This window comes from Danio rerio, chromosome 25, assembly GCF_049306965.1.
Source record: "Danio rerio strain Tuebingen ecotype United States chromosome 25, GRCz12tu, whole genome shotgun sequence".
NCBI lineage: Eukaryota > Metazoa > Chordata > Actinopteri > Cypriniformes > Danionidae > Danio > Danio rerio.
Window position 1 is genome coordinate 6,895,741 of NC_133200.1, and position 13,525 is coordinate 6,909,265.

At 38.0% G+C, this 13,525-nt stretch overlaps 1 long non-coding RNA gene across 3 annotated transcripts; it reads right to left on the minus strand.

The window, feature by feature from the left end:
* Window positions 1-434: 434 nt before the first annotated feature.
* Window positions 435-13,503, minus strand: LOC141380873 (uncharacterized). 3 transcript variants are annotated; one of them, XR_012400202.1, is made up of 5 exons: window positions 11,406-13,503; window positions 11,165-11,313; window positions 10,032-10,244; window positions 9,651-9,786; window positions 435-1,190 (listed from the first exon to the last, which is right to left on the minus strand). It is a non-coding gene; the product is annotated as an uncharacterized lncRNA (long non-coding RNA). The 3 variants fall into 3 exon arrangements; XR_012400203.1 differs by having other exon boundaries at window positions 9,499-9,786; window positions 11,406-13,490; XR_012400204.1 differs by lacking the exons at window positions 9,651-9,786; window positions 10,032-10,244; window positions 11,165-11,313; window positions 11,406-13,503 and adding an exon at window positions 3,338-3,697.
* Window positions 13,504-13,525: the final 22 nt, after the last annotated feature.

Below are 13,525 nucleotides of genomic sequence, written 5' to 3' on the forward strand. Positions count from 1 at the left end.
GAGATGGGCATGGTCAGCAACAATACTCAGGGAGGCTGTAGTGGTGACACGATGCTCAATTGGTACTAATGAGCCCAAAGTGTGCCAAGAAAATATCCTCCACACCGTTACACCACCAGCCTGAACAGTTGATACAAAGCAGGATGGATCCATGCTATCATGTTGTTGATGCCAAATTCTGTTCCAACTATCCGAATGTGGCAGCAGAAATCGAGACTCATCAGACCAGACAACAATTTTCCAATCTTCTATTGTCTAATTTTGGTGAGCCTGTGCCAGCCTTTGTAGCCTCCTTTTCCTGTTCTTAGGCATATATATATATACATTTTTAATTAATTTGTTTTCTTTCTGGTTGTTCACAGTATTTTCTAAACTACTGAGTGATAAAAAAGTATCTCCATAAATCCCCTCAAAATAAAAACATGAGCCTCTAATATGCCAAAAAAGTATTTTTAATCTGACATCATATGTGTTTAAATTTTTGTGCTACACATGTATACACAAACTTTTACCCTCAACTAGAAAATTATGGAGAAGAGTATTTCACTTTTCTTTTACCCTATTCACCTGCAGTGTATTGCCTTAAAGGGATAGTTCACCCAAAAACAATCACCCAAAATTAAAATGAACTCATCACTCACCATTATGTGCTTTCAAACCTTTATAAAATTGAACACAAAAGAAGATTATTTGAAGATATCTGGAAAAGCCATTGACTTCTATAGTAGGAAAAACAAATACTATGGATGTCAATAGTAATGATGATGTAATTTTCATTTTTGGGCAAACTATCCCTTTAATAAAGAAGAAGAATAGTCACTGTGGGAACTGTAGCCAGAGGAAACGTACGCAGAATTATGGGAAACAGAAATGTCTTTTCTCTGTGGGCTTCTGGGTTTCAGAGAAACGGCTGTCACCTCACTGCAGTCCCACACCCTGATCAGCCCCGTTTGTGTGTGTGTGTTTGTGTGTGTGTGTGTGTGTTTGTGTGTGTGTGTGTGTGTTTGTTCAGACTTGTACATTGTTCCTGCACTTCCTCCGTTGTTCATTTACTGCACTTCTGATGCTTTTGGTGGAAGTGAGTCTCAGACTGCAGCGCTGAACCGATTCCCACGACCCGCTGCCCTTCCTACTCATACACTTCACTAAAAGATCGTCCGATTTCTTTTTTTTTTTTCTCCAAGCAGGGTCTGCAAAAATAGATTCAGATGGGAACGGTGAAAAGTCAAGGATCTCAGGACTCAGGACAGTAAATATACATCACATGAAGCATTATTATGTTCTCAAAAACAAAATCTTTATATTAAACAGTGCATAAATATTAAAACAAATAAAATAAGGATCAAAACTTTAATAATATTAGTACTGTTTACATATTTATATTAATCCCATTATTATATATTTATATTATATTTTATTATATATTCTAATTATATATATATATATATATATATATATATATATATATATATATATATATATATATATATATATAAATATATATATATATATATACACACACTACATATCTTGAATCTGATTGGCTGATATTGTGCGATATTCTGCAAATAACAGCACTCGTACTACCTCTTAACCCTTCACCATTGTTTATCATTCCACCCACATACAGCAACAAGCAGAGGACACTCTACAGTTTGAAAAATATTTCTGCTGTTGGGCAACATAATGCATTTTGAGGCTTTTTTAGGCAAGAATGTAGTTGTTTAAATTACAATTATGCATTTATTTATCAGGATAGTGCCTATTTTAAAATATTTTTCATTTCAGAGCATCGCATGCAGTGCATTGGCTGCAAAGAAAGTGATGGTTGACGTTCCGCCACAAGATGGAGACCCCATAATTAGTCCCTCTGTAAGAAAACGCATTTTCTCAGCATTTGTTTCAAGCTACAGCTGAACGAATCATTTTAAATCAGGTAAGTGAAATTCTGAGTCGATCTCTCTCTTTTGTATTTTGCAGTGCTGTATTTATGCCACAGAAACAAGTAGTGTTTGCTTTGCTTTTATTGTGATCCTGATTGCAACCGAGAAATACTAGGAAATATCTGTAGACTGATGGCATTTCATGCCGTTCAGCTTTATAATCTTAAGATGTGAGCAAAATTAGCTGTTTTGTCATCACTTTAGACATTATTCTAGAGAGAATCATTCAAACACTAGCTCTAAAGTGATATTGGTAAATTAGTAACAGTTTCTGCTGTTCTGACGTCAGCTGCAGATGTGAATGAATGGCGGAAGAAAGTACTTTCTCATACAAAAGGATTTTAAGACTCTCTGTATTTGATTGTCTTTTTTATTTCCATGATTATGCCATCAAACTGTTGTATAAATGCAATATCACACACGTAGCAGTGCGATGATATGATGTGGCTGTATATTGTCACTGGTGGGACACTAAGGCACTCAGCCGGTGGCTTTGAGCCAACACACACCTCCCACCAGTTCCGAAATACGGCCACATCACACTGTTACGAGTGTGATATTTTATATTAAATTATAAATATATTATTTTTAAAAAATGTCAATTGAAATATTTTAAATATAGGATTTTGATCATTATATTATAATATATACACAATTTGTACATTATATACATGTATTACTATTATTTTGCATACAATAACATTCAATTTAACTATTAATTAATATTCATATTTAATAACCATTATAAAAATAACTATATATATATATATATATATATATATATATATATATATATATATATATATATATATATATATATAAATATATATATGATTAATATAATGATACAATTTTAATACATGCTATTTTAATATGATTAATTTGAATAATGTTTATTAAGAATGAATATCAATTAATATTTAAATGACATGTTAATGTATGCAAACTGATAATATATCAGCCCGATCTCACGAGGAAGCGTAAGTGTTTTACATTTTGTCAGTTTAGTGGCTAATTCGTACAAATACGTAGTTCAGTCGATTTTAAAAAGAAGGCGTGGCACCTAACCCCACCCCTAACCCCAACCGTCATTAGGTGATAAGCAAATCATACTAAATTGTACGAATTAAATCGTACGAATTCATACGAATTAGCCACTGAATCAAAAAGTTACGAATTGCTGTGAGATTGCGTTGTAATATAAATATACATTCATTCATTTTCTTTTTGGCTTAGTCCCTTTATTAATCCGGGGTCGCCACAGCGGAATGAACCGCCAACTTATCTAGCACGTTTTATGCAGCGGATGCCCTTCCAGCCACAACCCATTAGAAACATCCACAAACACTCATTCACACTCATACACTACAAACAATTTAGCCTATCCAATTCACCTGTACCGCATGTCTTTGGACTGTCGGAGGACCCGGAGGAAACCCACGCGGACGCAGGGAGAACATGCAAACTCCACAAAGAAATGCTGTGAGGCGACAGCTCTACCTACTGCACCACTGCGTCGCCCGATAGTAATATATATATATAAACACAATTCTGTGCCTTGATATTAGACTTCAGTATGTAAACAGCATCTGTTATGACTGGAATGCAATCTCTTAAAGTCTAGATGCCACCTTTGGTCTAATCTAAATGCTAAATTACTGACCTCCAGCCTCCTGTCAGGAATGTGTGTATTGATGATGGATGAATGGACAGGAAGTGGAAGCGTTGTGTGCTGTGTTCTCGAAGGTTAATCAGATGGCACACACACATGCGTGTTTAATCAGCTGGAATGCCGCAATGGAAACTCAGAGCCAGAACAGAAAGTATTAGAGCCAATCAGCTTAATGGCGCACACCACAAAACCCCTGACACACACACTCACACACACACGCACTCACTTCAACAAGCTCAGCTTAATGCCAGACACACGCCAGCATCCCTTAGCATCCATCAGGGGTCAGGGGTCATCATCACTAAACACAATAATGTCTTTTACTTAAGTGTGTGTGTGTGTGTGTGTGTGTCAGCGTAGGTTAGAAGCTGATCCGTCAGCGAGGACAGAACATCCCCAGGTGAGCCTGCGTGAGGGACAGCCTGAACTTCCCAAAGTTCATTAGGCTGGATTGAGGCATTTCAGTGTTGCTTAGCAGCTCATATCACAGAAACTGGGTCAGAAATCAACTCACGGTTAAAGAGATTCACAGCTGAGGTCAGGAGAGAGTCAGGGGTGATAAACTTATGTGAAACCTTTATATATAATCACATGAAGACGTATGAGATATAAGAAAATAGAACAATAGGGTGTTGCTAGGGTGTTCCAGTTAGTTGCTATGGGAACGATGTGATTGTTAAAGGGTTACGCTGCGTCTGAAATCGCTTACTACTCGAGTATGTACTACATTTGAATTCAAATTTAGTACACGGCTGTTAGGAAATAGTATAATATCTATCTAGTATGAACGAATTTTAAGGTAAGTGGTTGCAAACAATTTATACGGGCTTAATGTAATTAAACAAATTAAATTTAATAATGTTCAACTTGGGGCGAGGCAGTGCCGCAGTAGGTAGTGCTGTTGCCTCACAGCAAGAAGGTTGCTTGGTCGCTGGTTCAAACCTCGGCTTAGTTGGCGTTTCTGTGTGGAGTTTGCATGTTCTCCTCATGTTCGCATGAGTTTCCTCTGGATGCTCCGGTACAGTTTGTAGTGTAAATTGTCTGTAGTGTATGAGTGTGTGTGTGAATGTGTGTGTGTGTTTTCCCAGAGATGGGTTGCGGCTGGAAGGGTATCCGCTGCGTAAAAACTTGCTGGATAAGTTGGCGGTTCATTCCGCTGTGGTGACCCCGGATTAATAAAGGGACTAAGCCAACAAGAAAATGAATGAATGAATAAATGTTCAAATTAATTTGTTTAAATTCAGCCCATATGAATTGTTTGCAACCACTTACTTTTTTTAAAACGTTTTTTAAATTCAATTAATCATATTTTTCAATTTAGTATGAATGGAATTTGGATGTATTACATCCACCATCAGACATATTAATTAGCCCCTTTCACACAGTGATACCAGTAAATATCCGGAAAATTTCCGGAACGACTTTACCGGTAAATTAAAAAAAGCGCTGTTCACACAGGCAAGGACCCTTCGAATAAAATTGACCAATGTGTACATACCTTTATAAATGCTCTTTGCTCATAACATTCTGTCTCCAGCGGTGAAGTGGAGCTCAAGAAGCCGAGCACATACGCCAAGATCAAATAAATGAAGGCGTTTATCTGTAACTAACAGGGCATCATCGACTTGCCACAAGAAAACATTTACACATAGAATTTCTTCCTAATTTGTAGTGAGAGCGCATACAGGTTATTGCTGATGAGTGTATATGTTATACAATATATAAATACAGAATAATAGGAATCAGCCTCACTTGTCCTAAATACCCAGAATGCTTTGCACTGTTTCGACACATTCCCCTTCTTTATAGGGCGCATGTTCATGAGAGCGCTGTGTATGTCAAGCTGCTGGTGTAAATTCAAATACATGAAGTAACATGTAAGCATCTGTGGTTAGCATTAGTGAACAGTGCTCATGAACATGCGCAATATACTGACACTGAGAAGAAATTGGTGATTAAAAAAATTATTTTTGCGAATAAAGCTATATTCGTTTTATATGCGCACTCCTAGCTTGAAAATATTCTGATTGAACAACTGAAGGTTGATTTTTGGTACCTTTCTGGACTTTGAAAGAGTCTTGAAGGGTCAGAGAGCTCAGATTTCATCCCAAATATGTCAATTTTATGTCATGAAAGTGAGAAATTATTGAGAGAATTTCATTTTTGGGTATTCAAAGTTTAAGGTATCAATCCTTTTAACTAAACCCCATGTTGGATGTTTAGTAGGATGCTCTGGCTGGTTGCTATCTGGCCACTCATTAGTGGTCATTACTAGAGTATTGTGAGTACCAGGGTATTTTGGATGGCTACTAGAACATTGCTTGGGTATGTTGGATCCTCTCAACAGGTTAGACTATTTTTAATTAAATACCACCGTAAAAACATATGAATGAAGCAGAAGTCTTAGACAGTTTCCAGGCGCAGAGAGGGAAACTCTATTTGGGTCTGAGCTGATAACCTGATTCAGTAAACAAGCATTTCCTGGATGTACAAGAGCGCCAAAGAGGAAGAGATACAATAGAGCTTTTAATAGATCAGCATTAGTCCACGGAATAAAACAAACTCGCTGTTCCCACTGCTCATCAGAACGGCCTGTCCTGCATGCGTTTGTGTGCGTATGTCTCTTTAAATGACACCGTTTTCAACTTGAAATATTAAATCTTTCCATTCGTTTACAAGACAAATACATTTTATGGGCCTGAAAATGTTTACAATCAAAAATCATTGTTTAGGCACTGGCGACGCAATGGCTCAGTGGTTACCACTGTAGCCTCACAGCAAGAAGGTTGCTGGTTCGAGTCTCGGCAGGGTCAGTTGGCATATCTGTGTGAACTCTGCATGTTCTCCCTGTGCAAACACATGCACTATATAGGTGAATTGAATAAAGTAAATTAGCCATAGTGTATGAGTGTGAATGAGTGTGTATGGGTGTTTCCCAGTACTGGGTTGCAGCTGGAAGGGTATACACTGTGTAAAACATATGCTGGATAAGTTGACAGTTCATTCCGCTGTTGCGACCCCTAAAAAAAAGGGACTAATCCGAAAGAATGAATGATGTTTACTCACCCTTCACTTGTTCCAACCCTTTATGAGTTTCTTTATTCTGTTGAACACAAAAGTAGATACGAAAAGGCGAAAGGGGAGTTTGAGCTCAGGTAGATCTCGATGACTCCCCCTCTTGCTTGTTGTAGCTAAGTGTCAGATATGGATGCTGAAAGGTGAACTCAGAGTTTAGCTGAAGTATTTGGATTAATTGTTTAGGGTGCTTGTTTTTGAACTGTGGGAGGAAACCGGAGGACCCGGGGTAAACCAATGCGACCACGGGGAGAACAAGCAAACTCCGCACAAAAATGCCGTCTGGTTTGGAAAGGAATTAAACCAGGGGTATTGTTGCTGTGAGGCAACAGCGCTAATCGCTGGCCAATGTGACGCCGTTTAAAAGGAGGGTAAGTAGGGTTGGGTGGGGGGGGGGGGGGGGGTTTCTTCAAGACGAAGATATTGAGATGAGAAAAGTTTGGTTATTTATAGTGAGTTAAGGATCGTCTGATAGGATAATCAGTCATTAGCTAAAGTTGGAACAGCTGTGAACAATCATAAGCACGTGATCCTCTCAAAATTTGTGTATAAATAAACTTCACTTGGAGAAAGCTGGACACCAGTAATTACTGATTTCTGTAGTATATGTTTTTCCTACTGTAAGAGCCATAATTTGATTTAATATAATTTATTAATAGTGCTCAAATACATCTACATATTTTGATATGTATGTTTAGTCGCTGATTTCACCCCTACTCCTTTGTTTGTGATGTTCGCTCCGCCTTTATTGGACTGTTTTTGTTATATTATGAAATATGAAAGAAACAAATGTATTTTTACCAGCGTTTATTGTTATACTGTATGAGAACTTAGTAAGCATCTTTAATTAGAACAAAACCCAAGTTAATTTATTGCTCGATTGATTTCCTGATTATTTGGATAGTACACTACATGACAAAAGTCTTGTCGCCTATCCAAGTTTTACGAACAACAAATAATAGCTTGACTTCCATTTGGTATCAAAAGTGGCTTATATAAAAGGCAAAGGCCTCTAGATTACACTTATTTTACCAAAATAAAATATGATCATACCTTGATGTTTAATTATATAATTACGACAGTACGGTCTGACTTTGCTTAGACAAAAGTCACTTAACAGAAATAATGTCCAGTATAGAATATAAAGTCAAGAATGAATATTGTGTCTGACTCCCATGAGCTTAAAGGACTGCATCCATACATCTCTGCAATGACTCAAATCACTGATTAATAAAGTAATCTGGAATGGCGAAGAAAGCGTTCTAGCAAGATTCTTTTGATTCATCTTCAATGCCTCCTCCTTCATCTTACCCCAGACATGATCAATAATGTTTATACCTGGTGACTGGGCTAGCCAATCCTGGAGCACCTTTACCTTCTTTGCTTTCAGGAACTTGGATGTGGAGCCTGAAGTATGAGCAGGAGCACTATCCTTCTAAAGAATACCCCTCTCCTGTGGTTTGTAAAGTAATGTGCAGCACAAATGTCTTGATACCTCGCGCTAGCAATGTTGCCGTCCACTGAATACTGAATGTAACCCCAAACCATGACTTTTCCTTTACCAAACTTGACTGATTTATGTAAAAACCTTGGGTCTATGCAGGTTCCAATAGGTTTTCTGCAGCATTTGTGATGATTGGGATGCAGTTTAACAGATGATTCATCAGAAAATCGACCTTCTGCCACTTTTCCAAATGATCAACTAGACATTAAGTCATTATTTGTTGCTCCTATACCTAGGATCAAGACTTTTGTCAGGTAGTGTACACCTATGTGCATGGAAGTGAGTGGTTACAGGTTTTCAGCTTTCCTCAAAATATCTACTTTTTTGTTTAGCAGAAAAAATAATCTCATTAAAGTTGGAACCACTTGAGGAAGAGTAAATAGTGAGTAAGTTTTCATTTCGAGTTGAACTATCTTTTTAACAACACTGCCGACTGTTGCAAAATGGATTGATGTCCATTGTTGTTGTGAAAATATCTTCTAAGAAGAAATCATACCAATTGTTGAATCCTGTCATCAATAATTAATCGTCAAACATTTAATTGTTTTATAATTATTGTTATTCATCGCTCAGCTCCAAGCAACGTGAATCATTACAGGGCATAAGTGTACAAGAGGGAATGTAATTTGTTGTTTGTTTAGCCCTGAAGGTTTCAGAGAGCTTGGTGGTGGCTCCACGTTTGACAGAAACAACACTGAGGAATGTGTGACAGGATCTGAGCTGAGTTTAGTTCGTCCAACTTGTTTGTCATATTTAAAGAGGCCGCCACTAAATCAGGTTGCCAACACCACACCTCAAGACAATGAACTAAACACATGAGGGATGTAACCACAAGCCAACAATGACAAATGGAAAGCAATACCAAACCACAAATAATAGACTGAAAGTATTGTTTTTCACTTCCATTGTTTCTACTGAGGTAAAGTTGGTGTTATATTCCATTCATTCCGTTCATTTAGCGGCCCCTATATTGTTTACCATGCTAATTTGAATATTGGGTCTGAAATCGCATGTAAGTATGACTTCAAAACAACATATGTTGATGTTTGTTTCCTCCGGGTGCTCCGGTTTCCCCCATAGTCCCCATAGACATGGCTGTAGGTGAATTGAAGAAACTTGGCCTTAGTGTATGAGTGTGTGTGTGTGAATGAGAGTGTGTATGGGAGTATTCCAGTACTGGGTTGTGGCTGGAAGGGCATCCGCTGCGTAAAACATATGCTGGAATAGTTTATGGTTCATTTTGCTGTGGTAATCCCTGATAAATAAATAGAAAATCAACTGTAGTTAACCCTATTTAGACTCACTATCCTTCTGATTTAGGAGCCTGCTGAGGATCCATTGCTACTAACATTCAACCCCAGTGCCTTGCAGAGTTGAAGCCTATAAGATATCGCCTGTGTTGTGGGTAACTTCTCTCTGGAGGTCATACGCTTCACGCATGGAGACTGATCTTCACCTAGCACCATGTAACGATCACTGCGCCCGGTGTCCGGTTTCTAATCCTTTAATCTTTTGGCCCAGGGATGTTTCCATTATCAGCTCTTACATAAGTCCACGCTGCACCAAACGTCCTGCAGAAGTCTCAAATAAATCTAAAAGGAAGAATAAGAATATTAACAGATGACTTTATTACATATATTTGATCCCTATAAACTTTAGTTGGACTATTTGTAGTTTTTAATTCATAATTATACGTACATTAAATGGGAAAATGGTTTTGGAAGAGTTATTACAAGCTAACAGACACCTCCTCCTCACCATTTCTGTTTGATGTCAAAACTGACAATTGGAGGGGCGTGGTTAATTATGCAACCCATGCCCAATACCTCAGACATACCTAGGCTGTTTCTCAATATGCGTTCTTGTCTGTTATTGTGTCCTCGACGTCATCAACTGTCGTCGAAGTACTGTTTCAATTCAAAGTTCACATCTTGCCAAGTACAGATAAAATTCCTGTATGTGTACTTGCTCCGCCCCTTTTATCAAGGACACATCGAGAGGTGACTTGTGCCAAAGACTATAGAATACACACGATGTGTCACTCGTATACCTGTGAATGAGGAAAAGTAGAACTGTCAATATGGCGAATGAAGCCCCGCCTTCTAATACAGGAGCCAATCAGCGATCATGAAATGTCAAATAAAGCCCGCCTTCTAGTACAGGACCCAATCAGCGATTGGCTTTAGAATGACAATTCTCAGGGGCTCGGACCAGACATGTGTTTCTGCAGATTTTGTGCAATACGAACATTTAGAAATGAAACAAAATAGACAGGTACTGTTTAGATTGATTGGTTATTTGTAATATGAAATGTAATCGTAAGCTTGGCAAGTAGTTTTGGAGAAATTGATGTTTCCTCATTCAAATAGAATGCTCGAGCATACTGCTCAAGAGATGTTTCAAAGATGGCCGCCGAGTGAAATGACTTGCCTTAAAGCATACCTTGTTCTGTCTTTTCATCTAGCAGCAATAATGACGACTGGAAAACTTAGTTTAGAACAAAAATGAACTGTTTACTGAAGTTTTCTGTATACTGAAACAGGAGCGAACTCCGAACACACACTCTCTCTCTCACTGAGTCAGTTGCCAATGGTTACAGGCGTGCTTTCAGTAGCGCTAAGCATCATAAAAAAACTGTTCTTAAAGCAAAACAGCATATATAAATGCCCAGGTAAATAAATTCACTTTATGACAATTAAACGATAAATGGAGCATTAATTAATCACTCTTGCAGTTATAAATCAATTTAAGTCATAACATACCTGTCAACATTGGGATGTGAAAATAAGGCATATGCCCACCATAATAAGGGAAATGCACACACCTAACGTTATAATGAAAGCATTTGACTGTTTTCCTAACTTTTTATGCTTTTAAGACGAAATTAGTTGTGTTTGGGAAAAAACCCACCAAGATCGACATCCTTGGTTATGTTATTATTATTATGTGCATATGTCTGTTCAAACGCACCCAAGAGCCAGACTTTCTCTCCGCTTCAAATCGCGTGTACAGAATCCGTTTGGGAAACAGCGTCTGTTTATCACTATGGAGCGCGTCAGCTGACAGTCATGCACCATTATATGACTGTTTTGAGGATTGTATAGGATGGACGTCGGCACCTGTAATCAAAAGGAAAGGGAATCGCGCCGTTTTTAATATTTATTTATAAGTGTTTTAATTCCTAAACAAAGCGAAAGCACGGAAGACTCACGTTTCAGAGCAAGGGGTGACCCCTGGTGGTTTGGCGGTATGGGTTGCGTACAGGTAGGCTCGGCTGTTCAGAGAAAGACTGAAAATACGGGAGAAATATGGGAAAATACCTTTACGGGATGATAGAGGGATAGAACAGTAAAATACTTGAGAATCCTGGGAGAAACGGGAGGGTTGACAGGTATGCCTTAAAGGGACTTTGCTTGTGCAAACATGCAAAGCACAGGTTTCCCAGAATGCACCCAACCAGCAAAAGCTAAATGCAGTGGAGAAAACCAGCTGGATTTTTAAAATACTCCTCTGATGTGTAACAAAATAAGGTTTTAATAGTTTTTAGGGAAGAATGTAGTTCTTTTAAACTGGAATCTGCAGTTTATTTACAAAGATAGCACTTATTTGACAACATGCTTCAATTTATGTAGACTCTGTCAGCGGTAGCAGTCATCACATCCACAGTCGAGAGCAGATTTACATCCCTAGTCCATTTTAGATGTATCGCTGGATCTCAGCTGTCCATTGTAGTTAAAACATGATATTTAATACCTCTTGTGCATATCTAACGTACAGTTTTTTGTCTTATAAATTAATTTGTTTTCAGATGTGTTATTTTGGCAGTGTTATTTTGTTATGTTTTGTATTCATTTATTCATTTTCTTTTCGGCTTAGTCCCTTTATTAATCCGGGGTCGCCACAGCGGAATGAACCGCCAACTTATCCAGCACATATTTTACACAGCTGATGCCCTCCCAGCTGCAATCTATTACTGGGAAACACTTACACACTCACTCTCATTCACACACATACACTACGGCCAATTTTAACTCATCCAATTCACCTGTACCGCTTATTTTAGACTTGTGGGGGAAAACAGAGCAACCGGAGGAAACCCACGCGAACGCAGGAAGAACATGCAAACTCCACACAAAAACACTTATTGACCCAGCTGAGGCTTGAACCAGCGACCTTCTAGCTGTGAGGCGACAGCACTACCTACTGTGCCGTCGTTACGTTTTATAATTGTTTTTAATTATGTTACATGTTGTACACTATCTTTGTTTACCAAATTGTTTAAGTCTTATGCTTTATACTTGTATAATGTCCATTGTAGTTTATTAAATCTGTTAATCAGACACGAGTCTGTGTATAGTAACCCATTTCACTCCACATTTATGGTTATTTACGTTTACATTTTCTAAAATCAAAAATATTTCATCAAAACATTAATATATTATTAATTATAAGGTCATGCTTTATATCAGGGGTCACCAAACTTGTTCCTGGAGGGCCGGTGTCCTGCAGATTTTAGCTTCAACCCTAATCAAACACATCTGAACAAGCTAATCAAGCTTTTACTAGGTATACTTGAAACACCCAGTCAGGTGTGTTGAGGCAAGTTGGAGCTAAACCCTGCAGGGACACCGGCCCTCCAGGACCGAGATTGGTGACCCCTGCTTTATATAATTAAATCATTTAAATTTTAATGTACAGTGAACCGATGAATCGATGGTGAGGTAAATGATGCTATAAAGTACACTGCCGTTCTTTTTGAAGAAGTACCCGACTTGTGTCCTCGCTCCCTCGATAATTCATTCTTCCAAATCTGAACTTTGGACGCATTAATACCGAACTTTGTGAAATTGGTATTGAGAAACAGCCCTAATCTGAGAATTTAACGTTAACTGAAAACAAACAGGAAATGCATTATCAGATTTCAAGTTTAGATTTCAAGGGCAATTTTTTCCCTTAATGACATCCACAGATGAGTTTTTCACCACAAAACTAGCAATGTGAGCTAACAAAATCAACATGGTTCGTTTTGATTTTATTCGTACTTTAAATGTAACGTTAAGCGTCAGAAAGTTCTGGAATGTTCAAAGATGCGAACTTCATTTCCCAGAATCCCTCAGCCGAAAACGTCACGTTTAAATGTTATGCTTCTGCATTTCCCTCAAACAAAGTCTAAATATATTTATGTAGAATACATAAAAACACAATATACTACACCCTCTTTATTTAAAAACGGATTAATATATCTCGCTTCCCTGTCACTTCCTCCGTCTGTTTCCCATGAATCTCCACGCGACGCGTCCATGAATATTAACGAGGTTTACTTTTGTGCTC